Raw genomic sequence first — 13,531 nt, 5'->3', positions numbered from 1 at the left:
TTAATAAATAAAACTTTCAGGGAGGGGGGATAAACTGGATTAAAAAAATCCCCTAAACATCAGATTGCTTTTCCTAATATGCATATGTTTATCAGGTCATCCCCCTTAAATAGGTTTTAAACGTGATACTCAAAAACATTTTACAAATAAATCCCCTCAGAAGTTTTAAGCTGGAGTTTGGGCCCAAATCATTTATTTCTAATATTGATATTCAAGCTCTTTTTCACTCCTGGGCAGTATGTGAACACATCCTTGTTTGTTAAGTACTTTTTCTGCTTCAGGGCTTCATTTTGGGGACTCATCTTCTTTTACTTAGCTCCCTCTGCTGATAGAGTTTGTGAGTGGCACTGATTTGGGGGCAGTGCTCAGAGTACAACTATGTAATTCATTTTTTTAAGTTTTAGATCCTGAGATACAGAATGTTAGGACAGGATTTCATAGGAAGTAACACTATCAGAGAGGAATGATTCTGGGAGAAGGCGGAGTCCAAGCAGGACCACAAAGAAATTAAATTACAGTACTCAAGATAGATGGTGAAGAGCATACGGGCACTGTTACCATCAGAAGCGAACACAAAACTATGATGGTGGTGAGGAAGAGGGGAGACTGGCCAGCCCGGAGGAGCTCATACTGCCTAAGGAGCAGTGAGAAACAATCTGGTGTGAAGAAATAAAGCTGGTGCCACAGGAGCTTGTCAAGATACTCATTTAAGTCTGTTTAAAAGACTTAGATTAGTCGGAAATGTTCTGCTAGTGTAGGGTCTGCTAGCTGCAAGCATGGAAGATTGCGTGTAAGCCACAGCCTGAGACCCTGGCAGATGGCTGCAGAAGTAACGACTATGAACAGATGGCCGCAGAAGTAACTATGAACTATTAACAGGACACACAGGAATGTTTCCCTGTACCTAATGTGAACACACCAAACACCAAACAACGCAGAACTTGTGCTGCCCAGTAAACTCATCGTTGATTTGTGTAGCTTTACTTGCTACCTTAGTTTGAATATCTTGAAAATATGTCATTAATTAGAAAAACTGTAGCTCTGTGGCTGAAAGCAATAATAAGGAAACTTGTAATGCAGATGTATTGTGATAATGCAATAGATGTATTGAAACTATAATTTTTAGGGCTGCTTCTGTGATTTTTATTTAAACACAGAAAATCTAAGCAAATAAGAGATATTTAGTTAACAATTTCAAAACAAATGTTTTCTACTACTTCTTGTCAATTAAACTCATCTAAAACCTTAACCCAGAGACTACTGGGTGAACCTTATCTATTTGTAATTGTTCATCTGTGTATAACAAGATTTCTTTGATATTGTGCAACCAAAACAAAAAAATGGAGGTTGAGTCTAAAGTAAAATTGCAACTATAATTCATAAACCTCATTTCAAATTTGTGCTCAACAACAGTCTCATTATTCTTGTCAGCTACCTTGACATCAATTCATAAAATAAATTTAAATCGTCAACATCACTACTGATAACAGCTAAAATTTCATAGTGCTTACTATATACCATGCACTGTCCTATGTGCTTTACATAAACAAACTTATTTGAGCCTGACATTAACCTTATGATGAAAGTATGATTACTACATTCATTTTAGAGATGAGGAAACTGAAGTAAATAGAGGTTAAGTAACTGGCCCAAAGTCACAGTTAGTAAATAGCAAAACTAGGATTCCTAATGGAGGAGTCTGGGCCCAGAATCTGTTTTGGTTTTTTAAGATTTTATTTATTTGTCAGAGAGAGAGAGCACAAGCAGGGGGAGCTGCAGGCAGAGGGAGAAGTAGGCTGCCTGCTGAGCAAGGAGCCCATGTGGGGCTGAATCCCAGGACCCTGAGATCATGACCCAAGCCAAAGGCAGATACTTAACCGATTAAGCTACCCACGCATCCCACCCAGAATCTGTTTTTAATTACTATGCTATGCTGCCTCTCAAGAAATACCCCTTTTCATCTGTTCATACATTGGAGTCTACTTTAAAACTTCACTTGGGGTTAAAAAATGTATAGACGGTACTCCTTTTTGCTTCAAACAAAAAAACCTCCGTTTTTATGGAAAGAACCTCATCACAGATATTATGACTCAAAGGTATCAAACTGCCAAGAAAAATACATACCCAACCTTATTAATCATCAGGGAAATACATATTAAAACCAAAACGCAACAGTTGTTCCATACCCATCAGAATAGCTACAATGAGAAACACAACATACCAAGTTCTAGTAGAATATGGAGCAACATGGACCCTCACATGCTATGGGTGGGAGTAAAAACTGGTACACCCAATTTGAAAACTGTTGGGCAAGATTTAATAAAGTTGCATATTTACCAACCCTATGACAAAACAAGTTCATTGCTAGGGAATACATGTATGTGTCCACAAAAGGCATTTAAAACAATGCTCAAAGCAGCACTATCTGTAATAATCCAAACCTGGAAACACACATGTCCATTAACAGCAGAATGGATAAATATTCCTGAACTGGAACACTACTCAACAGTGAGAATGAACAAATTATTGCTACGCATCATGGATGAATCGCACACACAGGAGATTGAGGGAAAGAAGCAGAAGCAAAAGAATACAAAGTTCTAAAGACATACAGAACTAATCTAAAACTAAAGTGTCAGAAGTCAGGGTAGTGGTTACCTTTGGGGAGGAGTTGTCAGAAGTCAGGGTAGTGGTTACCTTTGGGGAGGAGTTAGTGACCTGATTAATTTACTGTGTGTGCAGCCCCACCCAACTCCAGTTCAAACACCCTGAGCACCTACTCACGTAAGCACTTTCTTTGGCTTGAATACTCATTATTCTTTACATTCTTCAACAACTTCTATGAGTTCAACGTTTAGCAGAGGACTAAACAGACTTCTAGAACCATTACAAACAAATTGTGCCAATTCACTATTAAAATGTATAGGGAGGGGCGCCTGGGTGGCTCAGTCATTAAGCGTCTGCCTTCAGCTCAGGTCATGATCCCGGGGTCCTGGGATCGAGCCCCGCATCAGGCTCCCTGCTCCGCGGGAAGCCTGCTTCTCCCTCTCCCACTCCCCCTGCTTGTGCTCTCTCTCTCGCTGTGTCTCTCTCTGTCAAATAAATAAATAAAATCTTTAAAAAAAAATAAAAAATAAAATAAAATAAAATGTATAGGGAAATGAACAAAAATGTTACCAGATTGAAGAATTATAAAAAGAAAGAAAAAGATGGGCAATATGAGAGGATAAATTGGAATTACTCTTTTGAAGGTTGGTAGTTTGACATCTAATAAAATAAGCAACGTGTATGTCCTCTGACCCAGTATTACTATTATTTATAAGATTTCTATTTATTTATTTATTTATTTGAGAGAGAGAGAGCAGAGCAAGCAAGAGAGCTTGGGGGAGAGGGGCGCAGCACAGAGAGAGAGGGAGTAGCAGTCTCCCCGCTGAGCAGGGAGCCCAATGCCAGGCTAGATCCCAGAACCCCGGGATCATGGATCATGACCTGACCCAAAGGCAGATGCTTAACCGACTGAGCCACCCAGGTTGCGCTCCTCCCGTCCAGTATTACTATTCTTACTTACGCTATGGAAACACACCAAAGCCCAAAGACGTGAAAATGGATGTTCTATGCAATACATTTTATAATAACTCCCAAATTGGAACCATCCCCAAATTTGTCATTAGGTGGTTGGTGAAGTGAATTATGATAGTCATATGATAGACCACAATGCAGTGACTTTGCTATTTCCAAGTTATGTTACCTTGAATACATTAATCTCTCTGGGCCTAAGTTTCCTTATCTATAATTAAGGAATAATGATAGTATATTAGAGCTTATATTAGGAATAGCACCTGGCACACATGTGTTTTTCAAATACAACAAAGGTACTGCGAGGAATGCAGTGTGTATGTGCTGATGTGGGATGGTGCCTAAAACTGAACGGAAGAATATTAAATATGTATTTTTATATATGAAAATAAAAAATCAAGGTAGAGTCCTAATCCAATAGGACTGGTGTCCTTATAAGAGCTCTTTCTCGGGGCACCTGGGTGGCTCAGGCGTTAAGAGTCTGCCTTCGGCTCAGGGTCCTGGGATCGAGCCCCGCATCGGGCTCCCTGCTTCGTGGGGAGCCTGCTTCTCCCTCACCCTCTGCTTGCCTCTCTGCCTACTTGTGCTCTCTATCTCTTTGTCAAATAAATAAATAAAATCTTTAATAAATAAATAAATAAGCTGTTTCTCCCCACATATACACAGAGAAAAGACCATCTGAGGACAGAGAGAGAAGGCAGATATCTGAAAGCCAAGGAAGAGAGACCTCGGAAGAAACCAAACCTGCCAGCAGCTTGATCTTGGTCTTCCAGCCTTCAGAACAGTGAGAAAATAAATTCCTATGGCATTCTGTCATGGGAACCCTAGCAGAGTAATACAGGAAACTAAGGATCATTACGTATCATCTTGGAAAAAAGTTTAAAGCTTTTGTACAAGGTGTTTATCAAGTGACTTGCACAGAGTTGGCCTTGTAGCTCATAGAAATAGGACCTCATTGATTTTACCACAATTTGCTTATCAATGTTGGTTTGTATGGCTTTGCTGCTATGTACTACTTAATAGCAAGATTGTGGGAAAGGAGATACAAGACCCCAATACGCCACAATTACCAGAGATTTCCTATGTTTACCTAAATGAACATGACCTTTGTTCAAACTGGCTTAGCTTCATCTATAAAAATTCCTTAAAAGTTCTATTAATTACTTTGCTCCCCTTAGCATTCTGGATTATTCCTATCTATAATTCCTTAAGCCTCCCCCCACAGCTCTCTAAACCCATTAGAGTTTCTGCTTAATTTATTTCCATTTGACATCATATTTTTTTTGCCTCAAAAATAACATTTGATAATCAACCCATTTTCTAACTACCTCTTTCAAGATATATTTACTAATTTCATAGAAATTGTCTATTTTTTCTTAGTGTACATCACACAAAAACGGTCATTTGGCACATGCAAACTACATATGGTTACACATGACCTGCCCCTTACCCTTTTTGTTATTTTTATTAATCAACTTTATTTTTTTTATAGCAGTTTTAGGTTCACAGAAAAATTGGGCAAAAAGTACATTGTGCTCACATACCCCTTCCCCCCCACACCTACAACCTCCTCTACTATATACATCCTGCAGAAGAGTGGTACATTTGTTACAATCAATGAGCCTACACTGACATCAGTATACCCAAAGTCTAGAGTGTACATTAGGATTCACTCTTGGTGTTGAATATTCTATAGATTTGGACAAATATATAATGACATATATCCATCATTAAAGTTTTCATACTGCGCGCTCCACCTACTCACCCCTCTCCCTTAACCTTGGCAACCAGTCATCTTTTTACTGTCTCCATGGTTTTGCTTTTTCCAGAATCCCCACAGAGCTGGAATCACGTGGTATGTAGCCTTTACACATTGGCTTCTTTCACTTTGTAATATGCATCTGGGGTTCCTCTGTGTCTTTTCGTGGCTTGATAGCTCATTTCTTTTTAGCGCCAAATAGTATTACATTGTATAGATGTGCCACAGTTTATTTCTATTATTTTTCTAAGAGCAACGATCTTAAAATTATAAGCCTAAATGCTCACCATCTCTTCTAAAAAGTTAATTTCCTTAATCCACAAAAAACGGTACTGTACGATATTTCCAGTGAGTGTTGCTGCATATTACAGACTTGTATTCTGACAGATGATTTCCATCTTTCTACTATGTTTTCTATTTTTTTTTTTTTTAATTTATTTGAGAAAGTGAGAGCATGAGTGGAGAAGCAGACTCCCCACTGAGCAGGGGGCCCGATGAGGGGCTTGATCTCAGGACCCTGGGATCATGACCTGAGCCAAAGGCAGCTGCTTAACCAACTGAGCCACCTGGGCACCCCTTTCCACTATGTTTTCAATGCAAAATAAATGACAAGTATGCTTAAACCTGTCTTAGCTTTTTATATAAATATATATTTTACCTGTTACACTATTTAACACTACCAGTTTTATTTTTTCAGCAAAAGATCCAGACTAAAAGTAGAACACAGTCATCTCAAAATATAAATTGACAGCACTGATGGACTGCAATTTATTGCAGCCTACATTTTTTTTTAGTCTGGTGCATCATTATTGTATTCCAATTTTATTTCGCATCTATAACTATGCTTTTTAAGACCCCAATAAAACGTTCAACCACTTAAAAATAAACGACAGTCTTTAAAATTTCATAAATACACCAGCAACCCTAACAATACTGGGAAAATGTTCTGAGGTGGTACCATTCACAGAAAGACAAAACTAAAATCCACTGTTCTTCCAACTATTTCAAAATCTCTACAATTAGACCATTTCCCATTCTATATGCCTCCAATATAAATATTCCCTTTTTTTTTTTTTTTTACTATTTTTTTAAGTAATATCTACACCCAATGTGGGGCTCAAACTCATAATCCCAAGATCAAGAGTCACATGCACTTCCAACTGAGCCAGCCAAAGTGCCCCAAATATTCCCTTTTAGTGCCAAATGTTTTAGATCTAATTATAAAGGCTGGAAATTCAGAAAGAAACACCAATGCAAAAAGGAAAACTAAAAATCTAAAAACTAATAAACAACTAGTAATATAACTTTGTATAAGGCATTTCCCAGGACAATATGCTATTTTATAAAAGTGAGACATAATAGTTTTTTTCCATATCCATTTTCATTACTTTACACCACTAAAGAAGATAATTCTTAAAATCACCTTATGGTATGATAAAATTCACTAACCTGAGAATATATCTCATGAATGTACAAAATAAAATTTGAAACAAGAAATATTTTCTACCTTTACTATAAGGCTATATGTGTGTACTATTCGATCAAGTCCAGAAGTCTTCCTAGAATAGTACAGTTCATTTACTCATAAAATCTGGGTGGAAAAAAACTCTCTCCAAAATTTGTAAGGTATTCAACTCCATTCAAATAAACTGTGGCACATCTATACAATGTAATACTATTAGCCCATTGCTAATTTTCCAGGGGCAAGATAAGATTTGTGGCACATAGGGGCACCTGGGTGGCTCAGTCATTAAACATCTGCCTTCGGCTCAGGTCATGATCCCAGGGTCCTGGGATCGAGTACCACGTCGGGCTCCCTGCTCGGCGGGAAGCCTGCTTCTCCCTCTCCCACTCCCCCTTCTTGTGTTCCTGCTCTCACTATCTCTCTCTGTCAAATAAATAAATAAAATCTTTAAAAAAAAAAAAAGATTTGTAGCACATAAACACATGTATCTTGTTAACAAAATCTAACCACTGAATCAGAAATTGACTTCCTTCTAAAAAGGACGTTTCAACACCTTTATATTAATCACCTTCTTAAAATATTTTCTATTTTTTTGTTCATATGATCTTAGAGACTATTTTCAATAATCAACACTGGGTATTATCATAATTTATCAGTCATAGATACTAAAACATTCTATCCACCTCAAATTTTGTTTTATTAAATATTTAAGTTATCTCTACACACAACATGAGGCTCAAACTCAGAACCCTGAGATCAAGAGTTGCATGCTCTTCCAACTGAGGCAGCCAGGCGCCCCTGTCCACCTTGAATTTTTTTTTTTAAATACATTTCTCATATGTATTTGGTCTTCATCCATGATTTTTTTTTTTTTAAGATTTTATTTATTTATTTGACAGAGAGAGACACAGCGAGAGAGGGAACACAAGCAGGGGAAGTGGAAGAGGGAGAAGCAGGCTTCCCACTGAGCAGGGAGCCCGATGCGGGGCTCAATCCCAGGACCCTGGGATCATGACCTGAGCCGAAGGCAGACACTTAACGACTGAGCCACCCAGGCGCCCCTGTCCACCTCGAATTTTAAAGTAAATGCAGACAAATTATCTCATGGTTAAAATGTCTATGTAAATTAGATTTAAACCTGTAGAAAAGATCATCAGTTCCTCTAGCCTAAGTATTATCCATTTCCATCTTCCTCTCCACTCCAATGTAAGAATAAATTATAGCCTATTGACCTCAGTCTATTTACTTGAAGTCCTTAAATGATTTATTTCTGTATTCTATTAAAATTAAACAGAAAACTTGTTATTTTGCATTGTTATATCCAGATGTATCATTGATAACTAATTATATAAATCAAAACAAGAACGCTAAAATATATTACCTATGACTTGTAGACAACCACAACATTTCAAAGATAGGCCAAACATTAAGTTATCCACTTCCCCACTTATGAACTGGGAATTAAACAAGCCAGGACGCCAATGAGAAATCCAAAGGATATCTTCCCAAAGGGATTGGTCGTTACACCCAACTCTGCAAAACTACATAGGCTTTCAGATAGCTAAGTTTGTTTTTTTTTTCTGGTTCTCAGACTAGCAATACATAGGCAATTAAAAAGGCAGGGGGCAGGAGGGGCACACAAAATGCAGAATGTCCATATAATGGAGTATTATTCAGCCCTAAAAGGAATGAAGGACTACTGATACATACTACAACATGGAAGAACCTTATGCTAAGTGAAAAAAGCCAGTTACAAAAGACCACATATTGTATGATTCCATTTACATGAAATGTCCAGAATAGACAAATCTGTAGAAACATAAAATAGACCAGTGATTGCCAGGGGCTAGAGGGAAGCAGGGAATGAGGAGTGACTGTTAACAGGTATAGGTTTCTATTTGGAGTGGTGAGAGTGATGGAATTAAGACCGTTGTGATGGTTGTACAACCTTGAGAATATACTCAAAACCACCGATTTGTAGACTCTAAAATGGTAGATTTTATAGTATATGAATTATATTTATTTTTTTATTTTTAAGTAGGCTCTATGCTTGAACTCATGACCCTAAGTTTAAGTCACAGGCTCTACCAGCTGATCCAGCCAGATGCAGTGTGGTTTATATTTTTTTTTAAAAGGGAGAGATGTCATTCAAAACCTATCCCTAATACAAGCATCAGAAAATTACATCTTAATTTTATAGTAACCTATCTTTTAAAGGAAAAGACATCAAATGATAAGAGAACAAAAGAAAATCTCAACACTTAGTAAATGTTTGTTGAATAAATGAATACACAGTGAATAGTTTTAAAGTGGTAACAGCCAGAGTAACCTTGAAGTTATTTAAAAATTAGATTATATGCGAGCACAAATTATAAATGCTATATTTTCATTAAAATTTGCCATTGTTTTCTTCCTCAGATAATTCACAAGTAGGAAGAATAGGCAGATGACCGCTAAGCTTTAGGTACATTCACTCCCTTGCCTCAACACTTGAGCAAAATCATGCAACATCTACTACTAAAGCTCTTAAGCTAAAGCAAAGACTAACCAGATATTAACCAAAGCCATTTCCTCTTTTCCTTAGACACATTGCCAGATGGCATACCACAGCCTCTATAGTTAGTTTCTGATAGAGTTATGGCCGCTGAAGTAGAAGCAAAAGTTGGGTGCACCACTCCTAAGGCCTGGCCCAATAAAAACCTTCCACACACAACTGTCCACTCCCTTTCTCCTCCCCTCTACCTTAATGTGAGTATGATGAACTTGGAGCCAGAAGCTGGAAAGAGCCTGCATCTCCCAAAGGAGCTACCCACCTACTGGAAACATCCATTTTAATTTTCACATGAATAAGAAATAACATATAACATTTGAGTCATTATATATGTATTTTGTGGTGTGGTTACTACAGCAACTAGAGTTACTTTAACTCATATGTTAGCTTATAAATACGCATTAAATCTTCTTAAAAGACATTCTAAATCATCGAAGGCATGTTACCCCATGGTGATTTTAAACAGTTTATGAATTTGTTATTCTGGATGATTTTCTGAGTGTTTTTCTGGCAATGATTTTCTCCAATATAAAACCTCCAGCAAGTACCTTGATAGAAACTATCTATGATTGTATTTCATGTTTTCTTTACCTCTACTGTGATTTGAAATATTAGTATTATCTTTTTAGGTATATAAGTTAACCACCAAGATCATGTAACACAAATTCATAACCTCTCACTTTTCTGAAAATACTTACAATACTCAGCACAACACAGTCAATGGACTCCCGCTTTCTCAAGGCCTAAGTCACATGAAATAAAATAGTGTTTAACAGAGAAGTACTTTTAAATGCTGGGAAGAGCCATCTCTTCAAAGTCCCGGATGCCACTAGGTAATCGGTAAAGGGAAAAGAAAAGGGAAGTTGAAGGGTCAGTGAAAAGCAGGAAAGAAAGGCCCAACTGGGCAAGGATGGCAGACATCCGCAAAAGCCTCAAGTGCCATAAAGTTAACCTATACCTATTATTGTTGCATTATACGTAAAGTGTAGTAAAAGATCGTTTCTTGTTTAATAGTTCCTATGTGAAACCAAATGTAAAAATGATCTCAGGAAAAATCCTAAAACTTTATCATTTTATTCAAACTAGCCACAACCTGAGATTAACTGGAAATAAACAAGATTCTGCTCATCCTTCCCTATCCCAAAACAACAAATAAACGAATCTGCCATTCTTAAAAAAAAAACACAAAAAACTGCTAATAGTCTGAAGAAAAAAAAAATCAAACAAATAAGGGCATCTAAAAAGAAAAGGGGGAAGAGGACAAGAAAAAAGAAGAATCAAAAGACTAATCCAAATTTGTCCCCTTTTAATAGCTAATAGAGATTGTTCAGCCTCATTTTAAATGCTCTTTCTTTCTGTCCATCTTTCCAAAGAGTAAGACGACATGATTAAGGCAGGAAGAGCCACCTGCTCAGCCTGCTCAAAATCAGAGCTTACCTCCTTAGATTGATGGCCTGTGCCAAGTTTGGAACACCTTCCATCTCTGTTGTCTTCTGCCCCATCAGACTGCTGATAGGCCTATGGGGGGAAGAAAGAGAAACACACCTGCTAGAATGCCATGTCCAACTCATTATTTGCCTTCTCAAAAGGAATCATCAGTTCTTACTATTCATGGAAGGCAGATAATCCAATGGTTATTTGGCCTCAGAAGATTGGCATTGGTCTTTCGGAAGCCTCTCCTTGAACAATTGAGCATCAGAAGTCTCAACAGGTAAGAATCAAATGCTGACTTAAGAGCAAACAAATCTCAGACAACCACATCAAAACAATAAAAGCCTCTCCACTACCAACTAAGTCCTGCACCATGTCTCTAAAGTTCAAAAGATTTTCAGATAGATGTTATTAATCAAAGACACAATGTGAACTGCTAAAGCATTTTCATGAATTGATGATCATATCCTGAAAACAGAGTAGAATAACTTCAAGGAATCTCTGTGGTAGAGATCTGACCTAGTCTCTGTCTTGAAAATGTTACCTAAGCCATCCACATCAGAAAGTTGACTACTCTCCTACCTAAAGTCTCTATGGAGGGAGAGTCCATGCTTTCCCCTAGTACACATTCCTAGGTATCACCTTCATGGTCGAGAGATACTTCCTCATGATCAACCAAAATCAACAAATAACATTTTCTCTAATTTAATCTTCCAAAATTACAGAAAAACAACTTGGTATCTACCTATCCCTTTATATGTTTGAAATAATCAAATCATTCATTTTTTTTCTGTTCTCTAAGCTAAATCACCATATCCCTTCACCCTTACTAATAAAATTTTAATTTTCTATGAAAGTTTAGTTCTAGACATTAATTATAAACTACAGCCTTAAGGTTCTCAATAGACAACACTAGACTACAGAAATGAAAGAGTCCAAAAACAGATGAGACATAAAACAGATCTGAAGACCACATAGGATATTACCTAATGAAGCAGAAGTAATAAAATGTTAGTGTTTGCATAAATTATCTTGTGCTTAATTTTCGGCTTTCCCTCTAAAAATAAGCTCCAAAAAAGGAAACGCATATATAAAGTTTATTAAATATACAGATGTTCTTAATATAGCAATGAATTCAAGTTAAATGGACTAAAAAAGTAACTTTTTAAAAGTAACTTTCTACATAATGAATTTCATTTTGTAATTTTTTTTTTTTTAAAGTAAGCTCTATGCTCAATGTGGGGCGTGAAGTGACGACCTTAAGATCAACGGTTGTTCATTCTACCAACTGAGCCAACAAGGTGCCCCTCATTCTGTCATTTTTTTTTTTAAAGATTTTATTTATTTATTTGACAGAGAGAGAGATAGCGAGAGCAGGAACAGAAGCAGGGGGAGTGGGAGAGGGAGAAGCAGGCTTCCCGTGGAGCAGGGAGCTCGATGTGGGACTCGATCCCAGGACCCTGGGACCATGACCTGAGCCGAAGGCAGACGCTTAACGACTGAGCCACCCAGGCGCCCTCTGTCATTTTTTTTAAGTCAGGAGATATATGAAACTCCTGAAGTTGCCTTATTAAAAATATGCTTTCAACAAAAATACAAATCAACAGTTTTCTACTTTAATCACTCTAAAAATAATGTAGAAGGGACTATTAACAAGAAAACATTAAAATGGAAAAAGTGGCCTATTGCAATATTATTCAAATTTTCAGAATATTAGTATTGCCAATCACAAAGCATGGTAAAGGGGCTGATAAAGCTTTTTATTGACCTGAAGGTATTTTTTTTTAAGTGATTTGAAAAACAGTGACAGAAAATATTTAAGCCCAACTATTAACTTTGGTATGAATCTATACCCGGTACCTTAAAAATCTATATCCGTTACCTACTTTTTCTTCTTTGTTGTGAAAATTCTCAATTGATCAATCACATCATTAACAGACAGACCTTGCTTAAAAATAATCCCCAAAATGGAAGTCTGCTCTAATCCTTCTATTCCTTTAAAATAAAAAAAAAGGTTAACGATTATACTATCTCCCAATGCTTTCCACCTAGCAATATGCTAATTCTTATGACCAAGAAATCAGAATTGTTTTCCTTCCAATAATAATATATGTTTCAAGGTAAAGACTTCAAGATATTTTATGAGACTAAGATCTTGATAGCAAATTTAAAAAGCAAATAAGTGTTATATGGGGGATGGAAAGAGCAAAAGGTCAGAATAAATCTCTATTATAATGTCATCAACTGTCAAAATCATTTTTCCATTTAATTTAAAACAGGGATTTTCATTCAAAGGAAGGCCAGATTCAGAGAAGAGCCCTTAAGTAGCTTAAAATCACTGCCACCATCTCCACAATTCAAGGGAAAAGTCATCTGTTATAAATAAGAGCTTGAGGGAAACAGTTTTCCTAAGAATCAAATAATAAATGGCTCTATATCAGCTCCGTGTGCTAATATGTTGCAAATAATGATTCAAATTCTTAAGTTATGATAAACAAAATGAAATACACTACTAAACCATACTTCTCCAATTCCGTTCACATTAAAAATGACCAAACACTATTATAAACCAAGAACCACTAAAATATTCATCTTCCTTGCCTTACTTCCTTAAATATATTCTAAGAAAATTATCAAAATATAGAGAAATCTATAGGTTTGAAAAAATATTCACTGCAATATGATTCACTACACTGGAAAAAATGTCCAACTAACCAACAGAAGTTTGTGTTGTTTTTTTTTTTAATTT

The 13,531-nt window shown here is 36.7% G+C and overlaps 1 protein-coding gene across 3 annotated transcripts in view; it reads right to left on the bottom strand.

The window, feature by feature from the left end:
* SPAG9 (sperm associated antigen 9) overlaps positions 1 to 13,531 on the bottom strand; it is a 134,870-nt gene that overhangs the window by 81,498 nt on the left and 39,841 nt on the right. The window lies entirely within an intron of this gene.

Source organism: Neomonachus schauinslandi, chromosome 15, assembly GCF_002201575.2.
Source record: "Neomonachus schauinslandi chromosome 15, ASM220157v2, whole genome shotgun sequence".
NCBI classification, from domain to species: domain Eukaryota; kingdom Metazoa; phylum Chordata; class Mammalia; order Carnivora; family Phocidae; genus Neomonachus; species Neomonachus schauinslandi.
This window is presented reverse-complemented; position numbering and strand designations above follow the sequence as displayed.